The sequence below is a fragment of the Ananas comosus genome, linkage group 9 (genome assembly GCF_001540865.1).
Source record: "Ananas comosus cultivar F153 linkage group 9, ASM154086v1, whole genome shotgun sequence".
Taxonomy (NCBI): Eukaryota; Viridiplantae; Streptophyta; class Magnoliopsida; order Poales; family Bromeliaceae; genus Ananas; species Ananas comosus.
In genome coordinates, this window is record NC_033629.1 from 6,534,963 (window position 1) to 6,540,881 (window position 5,919).

The window sequence follows — 5,919 nt, forward strand, 5'->3', positions numbered from 1 at the left end:
TCCACAAAAACCATCTTTAGTTCAATCCAAACCCTAGTTTGGATCCTACCATGAGAGAGGTTGAAGCTCTCCTTCAAGCTTCACCTTCTCCACCATTTCATGGTTTTGATCTCAAAAGGAAGCAAAAGAAAGCTCCAAATACTCTAAAGGTTCTATAAAAGTCACTCTTAGCTTAATCCAAACCCTAGTTTGGATTCTACCATGATTAGGGTTCAAGCTTACCTCTAAACTTGCTCCAAAGGGGAAGAAGAGGAGATAGCTTCACTCCTTAGCTTCTTCTTCACCTTCTTTTTCCTTTTCTTCTTCTTCTTTTCCTTTCTTTTCTTTGTCTTCTTCTTCTCCTTCTTGTCTTCTAGAGAGAGAAAGAAAGAAGAGAGAGTGTGAGAGGGTGAGAATGAGAGAAATATCTCATATCCCCTCCTATTTCACTCTATGGGTTGCATAATTGCAATTAGACCCTTCAGCTTTTATCTTATTAAACTGCCCAAACTGGGCTATTTTCGTGTTTGGGGACCGGTCTCTCCGACTTGGGACCGGTCCCAGAGGGCTCTCCTCGCGGGCAGCCAAGGCCCCCGCGTAGTGCAACCGGTCTCCCCCAGAAGGACCGGTCTCTCCCCACAGGGACCGGTTCCCGAGAGCTGGTTTTCTGGGACTTAGCCAATTTTCAGCCTTTCTCATTTCTCACGCGCTCGGGGACCGATCTCTCCTACCAGGGACCGGTCCCCGAGAGCTCAAAACTGCAGTTTGCATATTTTTTTATTCTTTAGCTCTCGAAAACCTCTCACAACGCACCTTTGATCATTTTAACACCTTCGGACTTTTCGAAGTGTACCATCCTCGCACTTTGGTCAATTTGACTAAAGTTCGATATTTATTTTTCGAATTTTCAGTATATTACATTCTCCACCCCTTAAAATAATTTCGTCCGTAAAATTACGCATACCTTAACTCGTCGACTCAAATAAGTGCGGATACTCTCTCCACATGGTCACCTCGAGCTCCCAAGTGGCTTCTCGCACCGCATGGTTGCTCCATTGGACCTTCACATATGGAATTCTGCGACTCCGCAGCTTTCTTTCTTTTCGATCGAGGATGCACACTGGGTACTCCTCATAAGACATATCCTTACGTAACTCCACGGGTTCGTACTCCAATACATGTGTCGAGTTTCGGATATACTTTCGAAGATTTGACACATGAAAAATATTATGAACTCCCGCGAGTCTTGGTGGTAGTGCGAGCTTGTACGCTACAGCACCCACACACTCCAATATCTCAAATGGTCCGACATAACAGGGACTTAGCTTCCCATGGACCCTAAACCACTTTACTCCTCGCATTGGCGATACTCTCAAAAATACGCGGTCTCCAACCGTGAACTCTAAATCCTTTCTTCGCTTGTTGGCATAACTCTTTTGCCGAGATTGGGCCGTCACTAACCGTTGACGGGCAAGACGAACCTTTTCTTCCGCCTCCCGCACTACATCCGGGCCAAGAGCCGTTCTCTCGCCCACGTCGCTCCAATGAATAGGAGAACGACACTTACGTCCATATAGTGCCTCAAATGGCGCCATCGCTATACTCTCTTGATAACTGTTATTATATGCGAACTCCGCCATCGGCAAGAAATCATGCCATCCTCCTTTGTATTCTAGTACACACGCTCGAAGCAAGTCCTCGAGGATCTGTATTGTCCGCTCTGACTATCCATCACCCTGAGGATGAAACGCTGCGCTAAAGTCAAGCCGTGTGCCGAACGCATCCTGCAAGCTCTTCCAAAAGTGGGATGTGAACCTGGGGTCTCGATCCGATACAATTAATACCGGAACCCCATGAAGTCTCACAATCTCATCGAGATAAACTTGAGCTAACTTGTCTCCCGACCACATAGTGTGTATCGGCAAGAAGTGTGCCGACTTTGTCAATCGATCCACTATCACCCATATCGCATCCTGTCTGCCTTGTGATCGAGGCAAACCGATAATAAAGTCCATCGCTATATCTTTCCATTTCCAAACGTGTAGCACACTGGACCTTTGCAAATTGCGAGGTTCGAGTGTTTGGATGTATTTCGAGCTTTTCCACACTTGGTGGAGGGTTGTAGACTGTTTTTCGACCTAAAAAGTTTGAAAATCAGGAATTCTGGATAAGTCCTGAGAGTTTTTACTCTCGGGGACCGGTCCCTGGAAGGAGAGACCGGTCCCCCAGTGAGCAGTGTTGAGGCAGCCTGAGGCAACCGGTCCCTGGCAGGCGAGACCGGTCCCCGAGCGCGTCTTCGCAGTGAGAGACCGGTCCTGCGCGGGGAGAGACCGGTTCCCGAACGCTGGTTTTTCGGGTTCGCAGCGAGAGACCGGTCCCTGCTGGGGAGAGACCGGTCCCTCTGGGCGAAAACTGCCCAGACCGGGCTGTGGTAATATTGGATTTTTGGAGGACCTAGCTGGATTTTGTTACAATAGAGGGTCTATATGACCTCTCCACCCTCTCTTCTCCTCATTTCTCTTCTCCCAACCCTCTCTACACCTTGATAGAGAAGAAGAAGAAGAAGGAGAAGAAGAAGAAGAAGGGAAGGAGAAGAAGTTTGGAGCTACTAGTGGACTTGGGGCATCTTCCTCCCCTTCTCATCTTCCTTGGTGCTTGAAGGCTTGGACTTGGAGCTTGCAAAGGGGGAGATCTTCACCCTTGGAGCTTGGATTGGAGCTTCTAAGGAGGTTTGTTGCTCATTCCCTCCCTCTAGACCTTGATTTGAGGATTTTTAGTAGATGGAACTCTAGTTTTGAGACTTAGGGTTTATTTTGGGGCTTTTTAATCTAGGGCTTTTGAGGCTTGATTGGTTGGTTTAGAACCTTCCTTGGGCTTGGATTGGAAGGGTTCTAGCTCTCTTTTGGAGCTTAGGAGAAGATTTCTACTCTTGAGGTATGTTTTGGCCCTTTTGCTTCTAGGTTAATGTTTGATAGTGTAAGATGGTCGTAATGCCCTCGTATCTCTTCGCTGATTACTTTTAGGGTATTTTGAGACTCGGGGACAACTTTGTTCGGCGAAACGAGACCCTACGCGACGGTTCGGTGGGTTTGACCTAGCCTACATATGAGAAATTCTCATATATGGTTTTATATGTTCCGTAAAATGGAAAAGCATGCATACTCATACTAAATGTATTTATTGTGATTTTTAGAATGCTTAAAATGCATATGTTATGTATGATGAAATTTTGGACCTCTATGTAATAGAGAGTTGCTTGAGGGAATCTATAGTTGCATTTCGCATTCTTCATGAGACTTGGTTTCATGCTACTATAGTGTAAATGAGTTCGGATTCATGCATTTAAACCTAAGTTTACTTGTGTCATGAAAGTTGATAAAATTGCCATTAGTAGGTATGTGAACTAGAGAGCTAATGTCATCAAGCGGCATTGAGCTCAGGACATGTGGGAACCTAGAGGATAGGGCCATTGAGGGATTTGGAATACATGTTGAACATCAAATGTCTAAGTGTCATAAAGGGGCACTAGACCTAGAGAATATTAAAACTTCACATTGTGACTTAAACTAGATCTTTGGGATGCTAGTAACTATACCATGTTAGAGACATGAGGATTGGGTACTTGAGACTTGGACTGCGCTTGTTTGCCATTTGTGCTCATTCGCACATGCTTGTGAGGGTCGCTCCCTACAAGCCGGCACTCCGGAGTTAGCCTACGCGACTACGTTCGCTCGTGCGGTATTGAGAAGCCTACGGGGTCGAGTGGGACAGACACATTCCAAGAGTAGGGATGTCGGGCTACCACAGGCACTTAGGCGGCACAAGCTGGACTACCTTGGGTAGGTCCTTAATTGGAAATGGAAATCGACACGGTGTTGAATATGAACAATCACTACTAGATAGGATTAGTAGTTGGATTACTTGGACACGCTTATGATATAGCATTGGTACATTTAGTATACTTGCCGGTTTCATTATTGCATCGTAGTATACTCGGTTGTTTGGATAGAGTTTACCCTTATGCATTGACATATTGCATCGTGAGGTTTACTTGTTTATTATGTTGAGACATATTAGTATGCATTGGACATATTATCTTATGATAGCGTAGATGTACATCACCATGGCATCATGCTTACTTGAGACATATGGGTTAGCACTTCAATTATGCTTTCTTACTGTTGTTACTGTTATCCTTATTGTTGTTTATTATACTTACTCCTTTTCTTTTGGGGCCTAGTGGTGCGATGAGCTGAGGTCAGTAATTGCCCACTGGGAACTATAAATTATAGTTCTCACGCCATTTTTTTCTCGATGTTTTTCAGAGCCTTCCACGCAGGGTGAGGCCAGGGATCGCGGGAAGGGAGTCGCTTCGAGCTAGCTTCCTTCGAGGACGAGTTGCTAGGTGGTCTACCTCTCGATGTCTTATTTTATTTTGGAGAGGTTGAGAGTTTTACCAGTGTACTAGAGACCACCATTTTTGTATTAGAGGCTGATACTGTATAACTTATGTTTACTTTTATGTATTAGTTATGTTCTATTACTATTAGTATAGATGTTAGAACTTTACTCGCTCTGATATCATTAGTTGCTTGTTATTTCACTTCTTTTATTTGTTCCATCTCTTGCTTTTACTTCCGCTTTTCTTGTAGACGCCTTATATGTGTAGACATATGGCGGGTCTGGGCACGCTACCGGGAGGGCCTCCGCCGGTCCCGGGGCGTGACAAAACGGGTATTGATAGACTTTGTAACTTTCCCGCGGAAACCGGCGCTCTGCTTTTATCTGTTGGCACGTTAGACATTGCGCCACGAAGTCCCCAATATCTCTTTTCATACCCAGCCATCAATAATGCTCTTTCAGATCCTTGTACATTTTAGTGCCGCCTGGGTGTATGCTATAAGGAGATTGGTGCGCTTCTTGCATAATCGCCCTTCGAACATCATCATCTTTAGGCACACACCATCGATTTCGAAATCGAAGTGCCCCGTCAGCTCCAATGCCAAAATCTTCGGCACTACCATTCTCAACTTCACTCCGCACCTTTTGAAGATAAGGATCCGAAGCTTGAAGATCCTTGATTCTTTCCAATAGGGTCGGTTGCACAACTAATGCGGCAAGTGTAGCCGGCACTCCCGGCGCTACCACTTCCAACCCAAGCCTTTGCATCTCCTTTTGCAATAGCGGTTGAGGCATAATTGCTATCGCTAAATTCTCTGCCGATTTTCTACTTAGAGCATCGGCCACGACATTGGCTTTCCCGGGGTGGTATAGTATGGTGACATCATAGTCCTACAACAACTTCAACCACCGCCGCTGCCGCATGTTCAATTCCTTCTGGGTGAACAAGTACTTGAGACTCTTGTGATCGGTATAGACCTCACAATGTTCACCATATAAGTAATGCCTCCAAAGCTTTAGCGCGAAGATCACCGCGGCTAACTCGAGGTCGTGAATCTGGTAGTTCTTCTCATAGCTCTTTAATTGGCGCGATGCATATGCAATGACCCGCCAATTTTGCATTAGTACACACCCGAGACCAACATAAGAGGCATCACTATACACTACAAAAGTCTCCCCCGGAGTCGGCAAGGCAAGCACCGGGGTCGACGTCAATCTGTTCTTTAACTCCTCGAAGCTCCGATCACAATCGTCGCTCCAAACATACTTTACTCCTTTATGCGTGAAGCGCGTTAGTGGAGTGGTTATTTTGGCGAACCCCTCCATGAACCGCCGGTAGTAGCCCGCAAGTCCAAGAAAACTGCGGACCTCCACTATATTCGTCTTGCGAGACCAATCCTTTATTGCCTCTACCTTCTTCGGGTCTACTAACACTCCGTCGCCCAATACCACATGACCCAAGAATGTGACCTCTTTTAGCCAAAAGTCACACTTCTTCAACTTTGCATAGAGCTTCTCCTGTCTGAGTATTTGCAACAC